Source organism: Schistocerca nitens, chromosome 9, assembly GCF_023898315.1.
Source record: "Schistocerca nitens isolate TAMUIC-IGC-003100 chromosome 9, iqSchNite1.1, whole genome shotgun sequence".
Lineage (NCBI taxonomy): Eukaryota > Metazoa > Arthropoda > Insecta > Orthoptera > Acrididae > Schistocerca > Schistocerca nitens.
The window spans coordinates 426,680,791-426,703,125 of NC_064622.1; the positions used below are offsets into that span (position 1 = coordinate 426,680,791).

Genomic DNA, 22,335 nt, shown 5'->3' on the forward strand with positions numbered 1-22,335 from the left:
TTTTTTATGCCGACCGGTGTGGCCGTGCGGTTCTAGGCGCTTCAGTCTAGAACCGCGTGACCGCTACGGTCGTAGGTTCGAATCCTGCCTCGGGCATGGATGTGTGTGATGTCCTTGGGTTAGTTAGGTTTAATTAGTTCTAAGTTCTAAGCGACTGATGACTTCAGAAGTTAAGTCGCATAGTGCTCAGAGACATTTGAACCATTTTTGAATTTCATTTGCCGCTTACCGCATATGCTGCTGGAACTGTTACATTATTCTGCGGAATTGTGTCACACTCAACGCTGGGCACAAAGCAGCTTGCTGGTGAATTTAATGAGTTTCACTCCTTAACTCAGTTTGTTTCCTTTGTAACTATCTAAGAAAACTGAAATTTACACACATCACATGTTGAAAGCCGTGATTCATACATCTGATTACTTATGATTATGATGATGATGATTATTATTATTTAACACAAATGCTAGTCGAACATCGGGTAACATATATGTCAACTACGCAGTTTGCACGGGCAACCTTCAAGCAGAGTGATTTTTCTGTCTCCTTTCCTCCACTCAACGACTTTCAAAACGTGGGGAATAAATTGTCAGAATTTTGCAGCCTAATACACTGGTGCGCTCTGGGATACATATATTATGTTGTTCAAATGTGTGTGAAATGTTATGAGACTTAACTGCTAAGGTCAAAAGTCCCTAAGCTTACACACTACTTAACCTAAATTATCCTAAGGACAAACACACACATCCATGCCCGAGGGAGGACTCGAACCTCCGCCGGGACCAGCCGCACAGTCTATGACTGCAGCGCCTTAGACTCTTCGGCTAATCCCACGCGGCATACATATATTAGCCGTAGTGTTTGTTAGTTGAACGTTTGATGGTTGCTCATATATAAAATAGTGACATATATAAAATCCAGACCCAAGACTGCACCAGTATTCGGACCCGTTACTTCTGCATTTAGACGCAGTGAAGCTATCCGGAGGCCACAACCGAGCGTGGTGGAGCAGTGGTTAGCTCTGTGGACTCGCATTCGGGAGGAAGACCCCCAAACCCGCGTCTGACTATACAGTTATAAGTGTTCCGTGATTTCTTTGAATCACTCTAGGTAAATGCCAGGATAGTTCCTTCTGAAGCACACGGCCGATTTCCTGCCACATGTTTTCTATTTTATTACTTCGTCCCGTATTCTTATTCTATTCGTATTGAACACATGGCAACCACCTCAGTTACTAATACACGTAGTTCAAAACAAATTATAGCTAAAGTTGCATGAACGTATTTGTAGCCAGAGTGGATTCTGTTCGCTAGCCTGTTCTCAGATGGTCATCGCTTCATACAACGGTTGTCTGGCTAAGGATTAAATACATTCAGAACATCTGAGAATGGTCTACCGACGAAACCCGTCAGTAGTGAGATATTTATGAAAATGAAGCTGTGATTTACTGAAATTTGCGTTTATTCTCCATACCCTAGGCGTAACGAAAGAATAACTGACAGTAGGAAGAACATTACGACGAGACATCGGTAACTGAGCTGTGTTCATAGTTCCGAGCGCCGTCCAATGCAACTACGCTAGAGTTACATCTGCAGTGTGGCTGTTCTAATTCTCAGTCGAGTAGCAGGTTGCATTAACCTCATTTCGAGCCGTACATCAAGCAAAAACCTGTAGACCCGGCGACGGTCCGAAAACAGTCGAATTAGACCAAGGTTGCTGTTTACGCAACTGAAAACCTGCCTTTCGCATACCCACGCAAAAAACCAGCGGTGCCGAATGAACTGTGACCGCAGGGAACTGTCGGCGAGTACACTCGGTAACTTTTCTAAGCTGTTAGGATTGTGGAATAAAGATGCCCAAGATGAGGTAAATTTTTTTAAAACTGATGTTAAAAATCTAAAAGTAATTCCAATTTTTTAAATCATGGTAATAATATCTTACATTATTTAATTGTACCAAGTATTTATCATGTTTGCAGTAATCAACAAATTTTTAGCATAATTATTAAATCTTCGCTAGCAGAGCATTTCACAGAAATGAGGTAGCTAAAGGTTTCCTAATATGATATATTAAACATATTTTTTGCTACTGAATAATATGACGTATGATCATACACTTTTACCTTCATTGAGTCCTCTTATTCTTCACACATTTCATAGTATTTGTGTTTATTTTTAGAACATTTTCGGCAAACAAAATTGTCTTCTTCGACACCAAAATCGTCATGGCCCCAGCGATAATATTTCGTGCACTGCCCCCATTTTTCTCCGTGTTTGTCATCAGAAAAGCGTCCTCTACAGAACACGCACTGCACGTCACTGTCGTTACCGCTGTCTGAACAACAGCCCAGCAAGATAGGCATCGGATGCAGAGTCACTAGAGTCTACACGATTTCCTAATTTACGTTTGGAAGATTTTTCACTCTCTTCCCGAATAACTTTTCCCCTGATTTATTCTTAGCTTCGGTTGCTGTTTTCTTCTCTTTCGATTCCTGCAATCACTTCACATAGGGAGATGATGTTACTAACTGAGCAGAGCTCGAACGTGATGTTACTTGAACGACCGGATGTCCAGATGTCTCTGCTATGCATGGAACAGGTCTGGGGCTGTAGAGCTTACAGCTTGACCAACGACTAGCTTCATTTTTGTTTTTGGCATCGCTTTCTTGAGGAGAGTCAAGATGGAGACAAACTGAAAAATCGTGCTCTCCAGGGATGCTTTCGTTGCACAGGATGAGATCCGTTTTTCCGAAGACTCGGTTGTAAGCTCGGTTATAAGCTGAACCAAATCACTTAACTATTAATGATGGGGTGACAGCACGACCTTAGTTACTTGCTAGCCATGTTTCTATCTCCTGGGCACAGTAGTTTTTCAAGGGTCTCATAAATCCCACATCAAGTGGCTGCATTTTATGCGTTGAGGTGGCAAACATACCCTATGAACATTGTTTTTGTTCTGCGCCGGAACGAAGAGGAAGAACGCAAGACCAGAGAAGGCGGTGAGGTGACGTCAGCCAACAGCCTGCTGACAAAGACTGCGCCACGACAGAAGCGACCTCTGCAAGAAGTGAATATTAGCGCCGCTCCTACCAACCTCGGGCTTCATCCCGCCGCCTCCCCTGCTGCCTCTGGCTCACCCTCTCCTCTCTGACCTCTCCCTCGGCAGGTCCCACCTGGCAGTTTTATTCTTCATCGTGTGTGCTCCAAGTGGGTTTTAAGTGTGTTGTTCTGGAGTGTTTTTAATACTGTGGCCGACTTTTAACCTGGGCATGTGCATTCAGTGTCTTCTTTGTGTTTTAAGAATTACCAACTGTGTTTTTTTAACTTTCTGGTGACTTTTTTTAATTGTCCCCCCATAAACGTCTCCAGGTCAGTGTATTTTTACCTCCATTTTCTCCCCTTACTCTGTTTTATGTTCCCCTTTTTTATCGCCTTATAGGCTATATGTAACATTTTATTCTTGTTTTAGTTGTCATGTCACTCAGCTGAAGAGTGGCAGAATGTGCCGCTGACAGCCCTCCCCTGCCCATACGGGGTAGGGGAATGAAATCACAAAAAAAAAAAACAAAAAAAAACAACAACCTCAGGTGGACATTAGTAGACAGTATTCGCAGAATATTAGCGCGGCCTAGTAGAGAGTGCTACGATAGCAGTTAGGAGTGATCTGTCTCAACTGCTTACTTGGACATTGTCTGTAGTGAAGGACATTACTGTTTGCATGTCACCCATCACTTGCGACACTTGATGCAAACAGAAGTTAAGTATTGTCAATGTTCATTTTGTAATAAAAACTATTAATGTTATTTACTTGAACTGTTGTATAGCATTCCGAAAACGCAGCATCTTTTAGCCACCCTATACGAGGCGAGTGGGCAAGACCCCACAGTTTTGACATTCTTCACATAACACATACAGATTCTTCTTCTGAATATAATATCCATCAAAAATCAAAATGACAGTCATATGATGATGGCTTTATGTATCTTACAAAATGATCAATCCACTGAGTTAAAATATGAGCGTGTATCCAGCCATTTGGATGACAAGCTGACATTCGTCCTGCAAGTGCACCGTCTGTCAATTCCTGCTCCATATTCTTCCTAGGGAAAAGGATTAGTGCATACAGATGGGTTCATACAAGTCATTGATAAGATTGCCCTTTCTGCTGAAGTCAAGACATTACTTTTCCTTTCCCTTGTTTGTGCTGCACAGACGTCACTCCGATTTCATCAACATTGAAGACTCGATGTGTGTTACGTTTTCTTTAGATAACACAGATTCGTAAGTATCCTAAAGTCTCGCCACATTTTCTGCAGCAAACACATTGACTCTTGCTGCTGAGAGATCCTGAGTTCGTTGATAAAATGGGATGTCTCTTAAGGAAAGCTTGGAACTATTTATTTGCTGTTGAAGCCTCTTCTGAATTGAAAAGATTCTTCGACCTTCTACTGACAACTAACCAAAAGCCCAGGCTTCTTATATTTTAATATTTAAAAACATAAAATCATTCTTCCATTGCAGGGAACAAGGCACTAGTTACTCTTCCATTTGATATGAAAATACAGGCTTTCTACCAACAAGAACCCCTACCAACTCTTCACGCGTAAAAATTTCATTCTTCACATACTTTTCCAATCTACATTTTGCTGCAGCAGAAAGTTTCGAGGCTTTTAAGTACGCCATCTCTCGATTTCTCACACATGTAATGGTACAAATCATGGCCTCCGTATCCCACGTTTTCCTTCTAGGCAATGACGCCATCTACAAGGAATAAGTATAATAAACAGAAATAGTCGTCAAAAAACTTCATTGTTTCTGATTTTATCTGTTAGACTATTGTTTATAACTAATGGGAGCTGGGTAATTTGAATTTGGAGGAATATTCGTTACCTTATGATCAAATTGCTGTCCTAACAGAAAGGTCCGAAAAATCTGCCAAGCTTAAACTCAAAAGACTATTCAACGTAATCCTTATTTATGGTAATTTAATAAAATAAAAATGAACATTAGTGCTATTACTTTATTATAGTGAATGCACTACAAATTGTGAGAGAACGACTTCCCCAATACGCATATTTGGATCCCTAAGCGATCACATGTTGCACAAAAAGTCAAGCTCATGCTAACTACGTTCTCTGGAAAATGAATCTGTCAATAATTATAGGCTATTGCATCAGAACCGACAACAATAGAAGAGTTCGGAACTATCCACACACCTCTGAGTACAATTTTTTACTTAGCACCGATATCAGAAAATTTCAAACGCTATACCTATTGTAACAGCCTCTACGCACTCTGTCCAGCTCAACAATAGTATCCTCGTCGCTGCATCGTCTCCATCAGAGTTCAGCACCTACTATGAGAAAAGTCGAGAGAACTATACAATAGGCACCTGTCCTCAACAGTTCTACGTTTAGTGATGGAGATGAAGTTGTTAAGGCACTGGACGTTATGAGCCGTGTGTTCAATCTGGTGTAATTCTGGTGTAGCTGGCGGTTCGCCTAGATAATTTCAGATTGCTTCTCAAATTTGCTTCCTCTGCGTATTTTCAATCACAGACGCTCTGCAAAGATATACTTTGTACCGAGCAATCGAGCTTTTAAACCATGACTGTCTTTGAAACTGTCAGTAGGATGCTGTGAGGATCCAATGTTAAGTGCCTGTTAACGGCTGGCCTTTCAGGAACGAATCTGGCGTGTGCCCTAGTGGGAACGTTCGGTCTATAAATGTGTGCCTGTTAGGATCGTACTGCCAGGTTTGACATAACAGTATTTTCATAACTTTAGTGTCCACTTAGCTATGTTGAGGCGTTACGTTCGTTGTTCTGAGACTTGGGCGACTTCCCTAGCACGGTACAGAATCGAGTTAATGTAACCCATCCGGACATTAGGGCATTTGAATTCATCACGTTCCCTTTTAGTGAGTTCCTTCCGACATTTCCTAATGGATATAGAATTCCTCTTCTTAATACCGTACCAGACAAAACATGTGAAGAACCCAGATGGGGAGAAGGAAGCAAAATGATGCTTTACGATTGAGAGGGAACGTGATGTTATTTCGGTGATCACAAAATCAAGTAAAGTTTTCGAAGGACTCGGCAATGTGAGTCCACTTACCAGTGTGACGTTGGTAAGGGCATCATAAAGCCGTTGTAACCTCTCCTGATGCAACCTGGTTCACAACTGTTGTAGCAAGTCCTTGGTGTCCTGCACACTAGCAACAGGACGGAGTTGTCCGAACTGGTCCCACGCAAGTACTGTAGGGAACATATATGGGGATCTTTCTTGTCACTAGAGTACCTCAGCATCATGCAGACCGCAGAGATACGTGTCATGTGAGAACGAACATTGTCCTGTTGAAAAATGACACCATGATACCTGTCACATGAGAGGTCATGCACGAGGATGCAGGATATCTGTCACCTACCTGTGACTTGAAGTCATACCCGATGGGTCCCCACACCATGACCGCTGTACCTCTCGAAAACATTGAAAAATTGGGACTTCTCCCCAAGTCGCCACCATTCTCGCCGACGATGGTTGTCAGGTGTAGAGCAGAACCGTGGTTCACAGCTGAACACAATGCCTCCTCTTCATGGCACCCCTCCATAAGCAGCCGTTTGTGTTAGCGACAGACTGCACGGAAGATGGTGTTTGCTCAATCCGCTGCTGCTCGTCTGCTACCTATGGTACAGAGCGATAGCAGGCGCAGATATGAATGGTTCCGGATGTGCTTAGTTCACATTAAGGCGATCCTCCATTCTAGTGGTCAGACGTGGTTGACCGGAAACGTGACGACGAGTACGTCTGCCGTCAGGTTCCCATGAAATCCAGCTTCAGGCCATTGTCACGTATGAATGGCCTACACATTTGGATATTGCCTCATTTGACAGGCAGGATGTGGAGACCAAAAATGAGGACTCTTTCAAACTCTAAAATATTTTTGTAAATTTGTGGTAAGATCTTACGGGACCAAACTGCTTAGGTTATCGGTCCCCAAGCTTACACACTACTTAATCTACACTCATGCTCATAAATTAAGGATAACTGAAGAATATGGTGCCACACAACGTGGCACTACACAAAACTGGCGCTAATAGGATAGGCACAGGGAACACACACGACACAGATCTGTAAGTCCACGGTATTGGTGAAAAATTGAGAAAACCGTCCCGAAACACATGTGCTACAAAACGCCACTGTTTGCTGCACATGTACCCCCGACATCAATATGGGATATGATCACCATGCACATGTACACAGGCCGCACAACGCGTTGGCATACTCTGGATCAGGTGGTCGAGTAGCTGCTGAGGTATAGCCTCACATTCTTGCACCAGTGCCTATTGGAGCTCCTGAAGTGTCCTAGGGGTTTCAAGACGTGCAGCGATACGTCGACGGAGAGCATCCCAGACGTGCTAGATGGGGTTTAGGTCTGGAAAACAGGCAGGCCACTCCATTCGCCTGATATATTCTGTTTCAAGGTACTCTCCACGATGGCAGCTCGTCGGGGCGGTGCGTTATCATCCATGAGAAGGAAGGTGGGACTTACTGTACCCCTAAAAAGACGGAAACACTGGGGAAAAATGACGTCCCGATACACCTGACCTGTTACAGTTCCTCTGGCAAAGACATGCAGGGGTGTACGTGCACCAATCATAATCCCATCCCACACCATCAAACCACGACCTCCATACAGGTCCATTTCAAGGACATTAAGGGATTGTTGTCTGGTTCCTGCCGGCCGCGGTGGCCGTGCGGTTCTGGCGCTGCAGTCCGGAACCGCGGGACTGCTACGGTCGCAGGTTCGAATCCTGCCTCGGGCATGGGTGTGTGTGATGTCCTTAGGTTAGTTAGGTTTAAGTAGTTCTAAGTTCTAGGGGACTTATGACCTAAGATGTTGAGTCCCATAGTGCTCAGAGCCATTTTTTGTCTGGTTCCTGGTTCACGACAGACGAAAACCGGGCGAGAATCACTCTTCCGACTATACCTGGACTCATCCGTGAACATAACCTGGGAACACTGTTCCAATGACCATGTACTGTGTTTTGACACCAGGCTTTACGGGCTCTCCTGTGACCAGTGGTCAGTGGAATGCACCTTGCAGGTCTCCGGGCCAATAAACCATGTCTGTTCAGTCGTCTGTAGAGACAACTGTTACAGGGGCTGTGGTAAGGTCTCGAGCAAGGCTACCTGCAGTACTCCGTGGCCGTCTGCGGATACTGATGGTGAGATATCGGTCTTCTTGTGGTGTTGTACACTGTGGACGTCCAGTACTGTAGCGCCTGGACCCGTTTCCTGTCTGCTGGAATCGTTATCATAATCCTGAGATCACACTTTGTAGCACACAGAGGGCCCGCGCTATGACCTGCTGTGTCTGACCAGCCTCCAGTCGACCTAGTATTCTACCACTCATAACTTCATCAAGATGTGTTCTTTGAGCCGATAATGCTGTCTCACTCAAATCTTCCACAGTTATCACTCTGTTCTAACACTGTACACGCCCCTTATACACTCTACTAGGAATAATCTGATGACTATTCTACGTGTCAGAGAGAAATGCAACTCTTAATCATTTACATACTTGCCGATTACGTGAATGTGCATTTTGTTACGTTAACATCCATCATGTCTTCTGGGTGCTTCACTTTTTGTCAGGCAATGTACCAGTACTTCACACGCCGTGATTCACTGTACCTCGTGTTTCAGTCACGGATGTTGTGTGCCTCATGGTGGCCATAATTATGCTTTAAATCAAATTGTACATTTTCTAATTGAAATAAAATATTCTAAGCTCACTCGTGAATCCGTGCCGATATTTTCAAATTCCGATATCTTTACGGCCGAGCTGCACTTTACAATCGGCATGGAATTATACTTAATATTCTTTCTCCTTACGGCAGAGATACCAGTTTTCCTGACCTGCTATTGCAGTCAACATGTATGTTTGAAAACCGCTGTAAGCTTAACGTCTTGACTGTTTTCTTTGCATGTCATCAAAGCCAAGACGGTAAGTCTGCAGCTTAAGTTGCAGAGGGAGCTGGTAGTTCATCACTTTATTTATCACTTGATTACTCTGCGTCTTTGAATTTTCAGATTTCGACGTAGAATGATTAGGTTCACAGAGTGGACCGAGCATGCCCACGGATCTTGTCTCCAAGCTTAGTTACTTAAAAATTACCACTGTTAAAGCATGTGCTTATCACATCTTAGTATGTTCACATAAATGAATAAAGTGTTTACTTTGGATTATTATTATTTTGTGTAAGATGAATACTGTGTAAAGTCATTTAACAATCTTGAAGACTATTCACACCTAGAATGGATGAAGGGTTGGCAGCCGAAATATTGGAACAAGAATTAATAATATGAAGTGTGCACTCCTGACAGATAATGGAATATGCGATCCACCGGGAAACTTGAAGAAACTACACCAGTTGTTCTGTTGTTCTACTTCTTTAAAAAGAGTAATCAGTCAACGTCATTATGCGATATACAGAAGAGGGCTTTTATTCAAGGCATGTTTCAGGATGTGTTCTTGCCACTGTGTGACTCGTTACTATTTCTAAACCTGCAGAAAAGTATTTTAATGTAGGTTGTAAAATCTTAAATACCTTGAAGGAAATATATAGTTGACTTTATGTACCTACAATTGACCTCAACCTGAAGGCGATCTAATCATCTCACTACGTTACTATCGATGATGCTAACGGAGATGATACACAATTTCCTTGCTTCAACCAGCGAAGCCATTTAAGAGGGAGCTATAGTTTTTGCCGACTTCACTTTCAAAATCACATAAAAAATAAAATACAAATAAATAAAAATAAAAAACCTAGAGCATTTTAAGATCGAAATCCAGACAATTTACCTCAGGCATTACATAAGAGTCTTACACCACCTTTAAACGTAAAACGCAATATGTGAAACTATGGTTATATATGTAAGTGGCTGCACATTATTGAACGCCCGCCAGTGCTATTCTTCCCATAAATTAGCAGATTATAAAACCAATGTCTGCTCAATTGACGCACTTCTATTAATATACAGCACCATAGAATTTCCGAATGTTCTTCTGTCGTAAAAGCGATTCTAGTAGCTGGAGTCAAAGTTTTTTTTAACCCTGTCTTTCGACTTCTTGGGGTGATATTTTCATAGAAGTTTTCATCCCTAACACGTGTTTCTTCATTTCTAAGTCAAGTACCAATTTTCATAGATTTAACTTTAAAAATGATTTATTATAACCAATTATTTTCGTAAAATTTTTCACTCCTTATTTCAGCTCCTTAGGGATTGAGTTTCTAAAAAAACGTAACACATAGTTTTTCTGTTTCTAACCGAGAAGCCAAATACAAATTTTCGTGGACTTAGCTTCAAAAATGTTTACATAATGAAATATTTCCACAAAAACTTCCATTCTCCAGTTCGCTTTCTTAGGGGCTGAACTTCCAAGAACACTGAAACATGTTTTTTTTTCATCTCTGACCGTGAAGTCAAATAAAATTTTCCATAGATTTAGCTTTCAAAATTCTCTCATAATCAAATATTTTCATAAAACTTTTCATCCTTCATTTCCCAACTTTAGGGGTTGAATTTCCAAGAACACTGAAAAATGTATCTTTTTTACTTCCAACCGAGAAGTTAAATATTGATCTTAACAGATGTAGCTTTAAAAATGCTTTTGTAATTCTTCAATAATGATTTACTTTAAAAAACTTGCACCCGCTATTGCACCCCCTTAGCGGTTGAATTTCGGAAATTGCTAAAACATATATTTTTTTAATTTTTGACTGAGAAACCAAATACCAATTTTTGTGGCTCCAGCTTCAAAACAGCAACATATTTTCAAAAAAGACCTTTCGTTCCCTATTTCACCCCCTACTGGCTGGGAGATAATGAGTGACTCAGTCAGTTAGGATGCAGAGGTAACGGTACTGGGAGAAAATTGATACAAGGCCAGAGCCCAGTTTGTTACAATACGCTGTGCAGAGCTACCCAGTCGTCGGAAACTGCAGAATACTTGGCGTTCATAATCGTGTAGTCTGTGAAGACTTTCCTCGTCGTCCATGTTTTTGCTGATACTCAATTCTAGTCCAGTATTCAGCACCATCATCATAGAAAGCCGCTTCAGTCATCGCATTGTCGCATTCTGTCCACGTAATCGGCCGTATCACGTCTCTGTACCCTTGACGTCACATTCTACGCTATTTTAATTGTGCGCGTTGGTCCATATAGAAAGATAGTCCTCGTGTCGATCTCCGTAACTGTTCTTTACCACAGAGAGGCGGCGTTGCGCTGCACTTTGATCTCATTCATCGTGCTGCCTGCACTGTACGCACACACACGTAAGCAGGAAGGCGAGGCTGCGCAGAAGTAATAAAACCGCACACTTACCTTAACGATGCGGGAAGGTCGCTCGTCGACCCTTTGTTTTCTGCCTGCAAAATACAAACAACATTAACACACTAGCAAAGAAATAAAACCACTTAACTCAAGTACATCATAAACTAATAGCGCGAACGACCAAGCAGCTAGAACGAGAAAAAAGTAATTGTTTCCGCAGCAATGCAATTGCAAGCAGCTTCACTGGACAGTAAAAAATTTACGTAATTGAATTATTTCCATCGCCGGTAAGGACGTTGGACTCGTGAGAGTACGAGGTGGATTTCCAATTCCCGTTACACCTTCTGCCTTACGGGTATCATTTATCTGCTTCGGGCGAACAATGGAGTGCTTACTTCACTGCGATTACTTGTTCTCTGTATCTTCATTTAATCCGTACTTGTGCCCACAACTGACGACTACGCAGTCGATGTAATTTTTAACTCTGGCTTGTCTTTAGAGCAATGCAGACTTCCTAGTCAATTATTTTCTCGAGTTGTGAGTTACGTAACAGGATCATCTTGCAGCCTTAAAAAAAATGGCTCTGAGCACTATGGGACTTAACATCTGTGGTCATCAGTCCCCTAGAACGTAGAACTACTTAAACCTAACTAACCTAAGGACATCACACATCTCCGTGCCCGAGGCAGGATTCGAACCTGCGACCGTAGCGGTAACGCGGTTCCAGACTGAAGCGCCTAGAACCGCACGGCCACACCGGTCGGCCTTCCAGCCTTGACAAGACTCTTATTCGTTAGCCCGTATAACAACGACGTGTAGAAAACTTGCGGAATCGTTGGTTCAGATGACGCAGTTATTTGCCGGATAACGCGTAAAGATTTCATTTCACCGCGGTGGCCGTGCGGTTCTAGGCGCTGCAGTCCGGAACCACGGGACTGCTACGGTCGCAGGTTCCAATCCTGCCTCAGACATGGATGTGTGTGATGTCCTTAGGTTAGTTAGGTTTAAGTAGTTCTAAGTTCTAGGGGACTGATGACCTAAGATGTTAAGTCCCATAGTGCTCAGAGCCATTTGAACCATTTTTTTCTGGCTTTCCTTTGTGCTCACTTGATAATTAGTGCGCTGGCATATAAAGTGAACGCTGGCCTAGGGCCTTTTATTGAACCATGGCCGAATTCATGGTCCATGATTGTCCAAATCAATCTTGGAATTTGTCTGCGCCGACTGTATCATGAATGTTCGTTTCTCTTCCCTAATACCCGTACACGTCGCGAAAGAGGAATTGGTGTTCTCTTCTATTCAGAGCTTGTCAACTATTATCTTGTATTATTCACATTAGCTTGGCCGAGAACAAGAAACAGAATTGCAATGCTGCGACAACTAAATATAACGCAGATCTGGGAAGTAACTTGCAAAATGTGAAACACCAGAACCAGAGTATGTAAACGGTTGTGTAGATGAAGTTCTGGAACTAATTGAAATAGGAAAAGCAGTCGCGGATATTCCAGCATAGTCACATACGTATTTTCAAAAATGGTTCAAATGGCTCTGAGCACTATGGGACTCAACTGCTGTGGTCATAAGTCCCCTAGAACTTAGAACTACTTAAACCTAACTAACCTAAGGACAGCACACAACACCCAGCCATCACGAGGCAGAGAAAATCCCTGACCCCGCCGGGAATCGAACCCGGGAACCCGGGCGTGGGAAGCGAGAACGCTACCGCACGACCACGAGATGCGGGCTACGTATTTTCACACAGGCATAGAGTGCAACAGGAAGTACATCAGATGGCAAGGCAAAGGACTGAGGGTAGAAAAGCTGGATTTTTTTTCCTTCCTTGGAGTTTTATGCACAGTATCAGGACTCACATCCATCATTTCTCTGACTGGTTTGACGCGGCCCGTCTCGAATTCGTTTCTTATGCCGACCTCTTAATCTCAGATTAGCACGTGCCCCTAAAGTCCCCAGTTATTTGCTGGATATATTTCAGTCTGCCTTCCTGTGCAGTTTTTACCCTCTACGGCTATCTCTTGTACCACGGAAGTTATCCCCAGATGTCTAAACTTACGTTCTATCATCCTGCCCCTTCTTTCTTTGCCGACTCTACGGAGAATCACCTAATTTCTTATCCGTCCACTGAATTTCCCAATATCCTTCTACAGCAGAACAAAAATGGTTCAAATGGCTCTGAGCACTATGGGACTTAACATCTGTGGTCATCAGTCCCCTAGAACTTAGAACTACTTAAACCTAACTAACCTAAGGACATCACACACATCCATGCCCGAGGCAGGATTCGAACCTGCGACCGTAGCAGTCGCGCGGTTCCGGACTGAGCGCCTAGAACCGCTAGACCACCGCGGCCGGCTACAGCAGAACATCTCACACATTTAGATTCTCTACTTTCCGGTTTTCCCAAGGCACCTGATTAAGGCACCTGATTAAGCCGAACGTTTAATACTGGCAGAATCTTCTTCTTTAGGCATGCCCTATTTTCCTGTGCTAATCTGTTTTGTATGTTCTTGCTTCTTCCGTCATGCGCCATTTTACTTCCAAGGTAGGAGAATTCCATAACTTCGTCTACATCGTTGTCACCAATTTTGTTATTAAGTTTATCGCTAATCTCATTTCTGCTATTCCTCGTTAATCTCACCTTTTTCGGTTTACTTTCCATCTATATTCTGTAGCCATTAGACTGTTCATTCCATTCAGAAGTCCTGCAAGTCTTCTCATATTTACCGAAATGGCGAACCAGTCTGTTATTTCAGTCTTCTCCGACGTATAGGCTGATCGGGGGGGGGGGGCAAAACCGACATTCCTGTCTTGCACCCTTTCCGAACCAAGAAATTTGTTTCACTCGTCCGTTGTTATTGTTCCATATTGGTTCTTGAACATATTCTGCATTTCTCGTTTTTATCTATAGCTTACTCCCATTTTTCTCAAAGTTTTCAACATCTTGCGTCATTTTACATTGTTCAAACTTTTTATAGGTCGTGTTTTGCTTTTTCTTATGTCTTGCTTCCAGTATCAAGCACGACGTCACAACTTCCTGTCTCGTGGGTTTAACTTTCTTGTAGGCGAAGTGATTGTGATCAAATAGATCTTCAGTTTTATTTTCCAGTCTTCTGTATATTGTTCTTATCAGCAACTAGGGTGCAAAAGCTGTTAAACTGATCATAAAATAATTCTCACACTTATCTGCTATATTCGAGATTGTGAGAAAGATTTTTGTTTGAAAGTATGATAGTATGCCTCCAGTCTCACTGAGTCTACTACCAACTTGAGTAGACGTTTGGTTGCTACGTCCTCCCATAATTTTAGAAATTCAAAAGAAATAAGTCTCTTCAGTCCTAGTTCGGTGCAAGTCTTCCAAAACTATGTCAATCTTTTACTCTAGTACTGGATCCAAATATAGACTCCAGTTTTTTTTTCTGTCAGTTCATTAGAAAATTCCTCCACCTTATTTCATTCCTAAGTGACTTATATTTCGTATTCCTGTTTTCTCTGAATATTCTTGTACTTCCATCTTTTGTCGATTACTTGAATTTTTTTTCTTTTACTGTGGTTTCTTCGCCGTTACCTTTCTTGTACCTACGAGTATGTTTGTTCAATTTCTCTGATTTCCTTTTTGGAGATAATTTCTTCTCTTATGAATGACGGCTGTACACAGCCAGATATACTTTGCGTGTGACCCTTTGCTTCGAAATTTCTGGAGATGCTCGCGTCTGTCGAGTAAAAGACGACAATAAAGGAAAGTTGTACGCGACTTGTAGCTGTCCCACAACTTTTCAATTCTGTTTATTTCAACGACTGACTTAATCAGAACCAGACAGTTTCGGGTCCAGAAAGGATCTCAAATGGTTCAAATGGCTCTGAGCACTATTGGGACAACTGCTGAGGTCATCAGTCCCCTAGAACTTAGAACTAACTACTCTAAGGACATTACACACATCCATGCCCGAGGCAGGATTCGAACCTGCGACCGTAGCGGCAGCGCGGTTCCAGACTGTAGCGCCTCGAACCGCTCGACTACTCCGACCGGCAGAAAGGATCTCACAAAGTCGACTTAATCAGCTCTCAAAACATTCGTCAGAAGACGTAAATCGTCAGCTGGTCTAGATATTCAGAAATATATATTGTGAAACAGTGACTTGGACAAGTCTGGTACGTTGCTATCGTGTTAAAAAGGTGACACTATTTAAATTCAAGCACAGTCAGTGACGCGCCGTAACATGAATGGCAGACGCGTGAGTATTTGCAGTAGTAAGCGTTTTTGATCCTCATTTCTAGCCTAAAACTGATAGACCACTGATTGTTCATCTCGATCGAAAAAATTATGTTTGGAGATGTCTTCGCAGATACAAATTTGTTTTTTCTCTAAACGTAGTGAGAAATAAATTACCAGAGATAGTTAAAATTACTACAACAATCTGAAGTCCCACCATTATTTACAGTGATCGTAACACAAAAGCTTGAATAGTGTTAATTTATTCGCATATACTTAGCCGTGGTTTGCGCTTCTTTTATAACCTTCATGGTAATTGTTTATTTCTGATGCAGAGAAGCTGAGATAGTGTGTAGCCGCGCGGGGTAGCCGCTCGGTCTTGGGCGCGTTGCCACGGTTCGCGTGGACCACCCTCGGAGGTTCGAGTCCTCCATCGGGCATGGGCGTGTGTGTTTTGTCCCCCCCCCCCTTCCCCCGATCAGTCTATGGTCTACACGTCGGAGAAGCAATGACTGGAATAACAGACTAGTTCGCCATTTCGGTAAATGTGAGAAGAATTGCAGGACTTTGGAATGGAATGAACAGTCTAATGACTACAGAATATAGATGGAAAGTACACCGAAAAAGGAGAGATTAACGAGGAGTAGCAGAAATGAGATTAGCGATAAACTTAACTGCTGAGGTCATTGGTCCTTAGGCGTACACCCTATTTAATCTAATAGGGTGTACGTCTAAGGACCAATGACCTCAGCAGTTTGATCATAGAGGAACTTACCACAAATTTCCAGATGGTTTATAGAAATGGAGAGAGGACCTGGATATTGGAAATAGTAAAAGGAACTCATCCATCAGAATTAACTGTCCACAACACGACTCCAGAGTCTCCACCATTGCGACCCTTCGCAAGTAGCTTTGAACAGTTTCGTAACAACAAATATACATAGCGGATCTGAACACAAAATGTTTCACAGAAGTTGCTTCCCAGGATTTTACTGAGGCATGTTTCGTCGTTCCCAAAGCTCGGGCGGGGGGGGGGGGGGGAATTAATTTGAGGGATGTTTGATAAGTAAAACAACACAATTATCCTTTCGGACAATTTAATTTGCAAAATGCAGAGTTTGTTGTGGGATATACCATAGAATATTCCATCTTCAGCTCCTATAGTTCATGAAGTTCCGACAGGTGTTGGTGATGTACGTAGTCTTCGAAGTGGTGTTTGTAACGGAGGTGCCTTCGAAGCAATGGGGTGTTACCTCTGTAACGGAGGGTTTGTTTTGGCGGAAAACCAGAGTATCGCAGATATTCGTAGGGTTTTGCAGAATGTCAACGGAGGCCTGGCAGTGAACAAAAGCACGGTGAGTCGTTGGGCGAGGCATCTGTCGTCAGTGCAGCAAAGTGGCACAAACCCGTACGATCTCTGAAGGAAACTGAATAAACGATTGCAGAGCGTTAGTCGCACACAAAAATTCAAACGAACTTCTTCCCCATGAAAAGGCAAGGCTTCACACAAGCCTACGTACCCGAGAGGAGTTCACACAACTTCACTGGACCATTCTTCGTGATCCACCCTACAGCCTGGATCTCACACCTTCCAACTTCCATCTGCAATGAAGGATGCACTCCGTGGGAAGCAGTACCGGGATGATGTGGAGGTTACTGATGCATCAAGACCTTAGCCCCGACGTCTACCAGTAGAGTGGTACCATGCGGGCATACGGCCATCCCACGAAAGTGGCTCATAGCCGTGGCATTGAGCGAAAATTATGTTGTAAAAATATGGTTCAAAAGGCTCTGAGCACTATGGGACTTAACTTCTAGGGTCATCAGTAACCTAGAACTTTTTTTTTTTGTGATCAGTCTACTGACTGGTTTGATGCGGCCCGCCACGAATTCATTTCCTGTGCTAACCTCTTCATCTCAGAGTAGCACTTGCAACCTACGTCCTCAATTATTTGCTTGACGTATTCCAATCTCTGTCTTCCTCTACAGTTTTTGCCCTCTACAGCTCCCTCTAATACCATGGAAGTCATTACCTCATGTCTTAGCAGATGTCCTATCATCCTGTCCCTTCTCTTTATCAGTGTTTTCCACATATTCCTTTCCTCTCCGATTCTGCGAAGAACCTCCTCATTCCTTACCTTATCAGTCCACCTAATTTTCAACATTCGTCTATAGCACCACATCTCAAATGCTTCGATTCTCTTCTGTTCCGGTTTTCCCACAGTCCATGTTTCACTACCATACAATGCTGTACTCCAGACGTACATCCTCAGAAATTTCTTCCTCAAATTAAGGCCGGTATTTGATATTAGTAGACTACACTCGGCCAGAAATGCCTTTTTTGCCATTGCGAGTCTGCTTTTGATGTCCTCCTTGCTCCGTCCGTCATTGGTTATTTTACTGCCTAGGTAGCAGAATTCCTTAACTTCATTGACTTCGTGACCATCAATCCTGATGTTACGTTTCTCGCTGTTCTCATTGCTACTACTCATTACCTTCGTCTTTCTACGATTTACTCTCAAACCATACTGTGTACTCATTAGACTGTTCATTCCGTTCAGCAGATCATTTAATTCTTCTTCACTTTCACTCAGGATAGCAATGTCATCAGCGAATCGTATCATTGATATCCTTTCACCTTGTATTTTAATTCCACTCCTGAACCTTTTTTTTATTTCCATCATTGCTTCCTCGATGTACAGATTGAAGAGTAAGGGCGAAAGGCTACAGCCTTGTCTTACACCCTTCTTAATACGAGCACTTCGTTCTTGATCGTCCGCTCTTATTATTCCCTCATAGTTGTACATATTGTATATGACCCGTCCCTCCCTATAGCTTACCCCTACTTTTTTCAGAATCTTGAACAGCTTGCACCATTTTATATTGTCGAATGCTTTTTCCAGGACGACAAATCCTATGAAAGTGTCTTGATTTTTCTTTAGCCTTGCTTCCATTATTAGCCGTAACGTCAGAATTGCCTCTCTCGTCCCTTTACTTTTCCTAAAGCCAAACTGGTCGTCACCTAGCGCATTCTCAATTTTCTTTTCCATTCTTCTGTATATTATTCTTGTAAGCAGTTTCGATGGATAAGCTGTTAAGCTGATTGTGCGACCTCGCACTTGTCAGCTCTTGCCGTCTTCGGAATTGTGTGGATGATGCTTTTCCGAAAGTCAGATGGTACGTCGCCAGACTCATATATTCTGCACACCAACGTGAATAGTCGTTTTGTTGCCACTTCCCCCAATGATTTTAGAAATTCTGATGGAATGTTATCTATCCCTTCTGCCTTATTTGACCGTAAGTCCTCCAAAGGTCTTTTAAATTCCGATTCTAATACTGGATCCCTTATCTCTTCTAAATCGACTCCTGTTTCTTCTTCTATCACATCAGACAAATCTTCACCCTCATAGAGGCTTTCAGTGTATTCTTTCCACCTATCTGCTCTCTCCTCTGCGTTTAACAGTGGAATTCCCGTTGCACTCTTAATGTTACCACCGTTGCTTTTAATGTCACGAAAGGTTGTTTTGACTTGCCTGTATGCTGAGTCTGTCCTTCCGACAATCATATCTTTTTCGATGTATTCACATTTTTCCTGCAGCCATTTCGTCTTAGCTTCCCTGCACTTCCTATTTATTTCATTCCTCAGCGACTTGTATTTCTGTATTCCTGATTTTCCCGGAACATGTTTGTACCTCCTCCTTTCATCAATCAACTGAAGTATTTCTTCTGTTACCCATGGTTTCTTCGCAGCTACCTTCTTTGTACCTATTTTTTCCTTCCCAACTTCTGTGATGGCCATTTTTAGAGATGTCCATTCCTCTTCAACTGTACTGCCTACTGCGCTATTCCTTATTGCTGTATCTATAGCGTTAGAGAACTTCAAACGTATCTCGTCATTCCTTAGTATTTCCGTATCCCACTTCTTTGCGTATTGATTCTTCCTGACTAATGTCTTGAACCTCAGCCTACTCTTCATCGCTACTATATTGTGATCTGAGTCTATATCTGCTCCTGGGTACGCCTTACAATCCAGTATCTGATTTCGGAATCTCTGTCTGAACTAAGAACTACTTAAACCTAACTAACCTAAGGACATCACACACATCCATGCCCGAGGCAGGATTCGAGCCTGCGACCGTAGCTGTCGCGTGGTTCCAGACTGTAGCACCTACAACTGCTCGGCCACCCCGGCCGGCAGTGTGTTGTAAAATAGGGTTTCGTAGCCAATAGAGTGAGAAAAAACAAGGTGTACTGGAATCCTGAATGAAACCAATCCGCTTTCAGAGAAAAGGTATTGCTTTACTTACGGGAATTATAGGAAGATTGCAGTCGTAAAATGAGCCCAACATTTCGACCACCTCCTTAATGCGGTGTTGGTACACCTTCGGAACGCAATACAGCAGAGATTCTGTGTAGCATCGATTAGACAAGACCTTGGCAGAGTTCTGAAGGTGTGTGGCACCAGACGTCCACGAACAGTTCACGCTTTTCCAGTAAATTACGGGCCGGCGATTTGTGGGCTGACAGCTACCAAGATGTGTTCCATTGGCTTCAGATGAGCCAAATTTTGTGGCCAAGATGTGAGTCACTATCACGGATCTCAAAGCACTGTAGCTCTGTTCTGGCTTAGTGATACAAACAGTTTTCCTGCTAGAACAAAGTATAACCGTCGAGAAACATAAATGGTTGCAGGGGGCCTATAATAACGCTCCCGTAGTCCACAGATGATGTGTTCAATTATCACCATAACTCCCACGGAAACCATGTTAAACGTTCCCGATAACATAATACCGCTACCACCCGTCTGCGTCCATAGCGCTGCGCATGGTTCAAATGGCTCTGAGCACTATGGGACTTAACTTCTGAGGTCATCAGTCTCCTAGAACTTAGAACTATTTAAACCTAACTAATCTAAGGACATGACACACATCCATGCACGAGGCAGGATTCGAACCTGCGACCGTAGCGGTCGCGCGGTTCGAGACTGTAGCGCCTAGAACCGCTCTGCCACTCCGGCCGGCCGCTGCGCATTTTTCGAGCAGCTGTTCGCGTGTATGGCTGCGCATCCGCCCAAGGCCCCTGTTTTGATCTCTCAAAAATCTAGCTTCCGATGTCTTTACTTTCCAAATTTATTTTATTTTCCCATACCGGTTTTGGGTGTTTTCACGTCCTTCTATATTATGTATACATTTACACTGTATAAAAGAAATAGGAACAGGGTATCATATTTCAGCGGAATGCTTTAAAAAACCCAATTTCTATGTCTCATGGGATATCGATTAGTTTCTCTTGCAGTAATTAACCTTCTTATATACATATATCGCAACATGGTCTTCATACTTCAGTAAAATTGAGACTGATTAGAAGGGCCGCGCGTGATTAGCCGAGCTGTCTAGGGCGCTGCAGTCATGGACTGTGCGGCTGGTCCCGGCGGAGGTTCGAGTCCTCCCTCGGGCATGGGTGTGTGTGTTTGTCCTTAGGATAATTTAGGTAAAGTAGTGTGTAAGCTTAGGGACTGGTGACCTTAGAAGTTAAGTCCCATAAGATTTCACACACATTTGAACATTTTTTTATTAGTGGGGTGTATATCCTGGTTTCTGTCTACAACGAAAGTAGTATCTCTGAAACCAAGTTGAAATGGTTTGTCAATGGAACTCGCCCAAGCTGAAAGTTATAGCCAACTAAACATCAATAGCTTCGCCATTCATAATCCAACAACAATTCATCCTCTGCTACCGCGTCTATACTATCAACCGTGGGTTGAGTCATTTCTTCTAAATAAACTGGGAAAGGTCAATGAACAATAAATCACAGCCATACGCTTTTTACATCACCTCGCCTGCACTCTGTCAATCGCTCTTTCAATCGCGAGTGGCAGGGTCCCCTTATCTATGACATTCATCTTCCAGTTTCGCAGCTAACCGCTTTTCAAGGAGCCGGACTTGTTCGCCAGCCATTGTTCACCTTCGTTGTCTGAGAAAGAATGCGAGTTTACATTGAACTTATCCGGCTGCCGGTAGGAACTTTCTTTACACTATCGTCACAGTCAGTACGCATTCGTTTACTGAGTTTTTCCTAAATTTGCAGATTACAGTATTAATGAACCTTGACCGAAACTGAATATACATGTCAGGCTCCTTTTAATTCTACGTTTTCTGCAAGAGGTAAGTAGAAAATTCCTCTGAAGTTTTCACTGAAACCTTCCGAATGTCACTTTTAGTCATAAATGAAACTTTCCGACAAAGCCTGTATTCACAGTTAGGTATTTTCCCTGGCCAGGTGTAATATCATATATAATTCTGTTGGACTTGTAATTTCTTTATACCGTGTATATTTTTACGTCTATTGCAGCTCTGATAATTCAAAGTTATGTAAAAAACTGTAGTAAGAATACCGACATTTCAAAATGATACACCTAGAAATTTAGAGCCACTATGAATGGTTCGTTTGTTCCATGGAAGCCGTGTTACTGCTGGAAATCAAAATAAGAAGTTTTGGTCAATAACGATCTTCCAGTTGTGTCATTTCTGCATTCCGGAGACACAGAATTTTCGCTTGGTTAAAATGGCTCTTGCTGTTAGCACATCGAGCCAACGTCCTAACATTCTTAATAAACGTTGCGTATTTCTACAAATAAAAAAAATACGTTCAAAGTCATTCAGGTAAAATGAAAGATATGGAAAATTAATATTACATTTTGCTTCGAAAAAGTCAAAACAGAATCTTCTACTTGTCCTTAAGCGAAAATGAGCTGAACATTAAAGCAACA

The 22,335-nt window shown here is 42.6% G+C and overlaps 1 protein-coding gene across 1 annotated transcript in view; it reads right to left on the reverse strand.

Annotated features, from left to right (window-relative positions):
• Positions 1 to 22,335, reverse strand: part of LOC126203159 (glucose dehydrogenase [FAD, quinone]) — a 509,426-nt gene that overhangs the window by 417,620 nt on the left and 69,471 nt on the right. Inside the window, exon 2 of the mRNA XM_049937401.1 lies at positions 11,390 to 11,433. The gene's annotated coding sequence lies outside the window, so the exon portion shown is untranslated. The remainder of the gene's footprint in view (positions 1 to 11,389; positions 11,434 to 22,335) is intronic.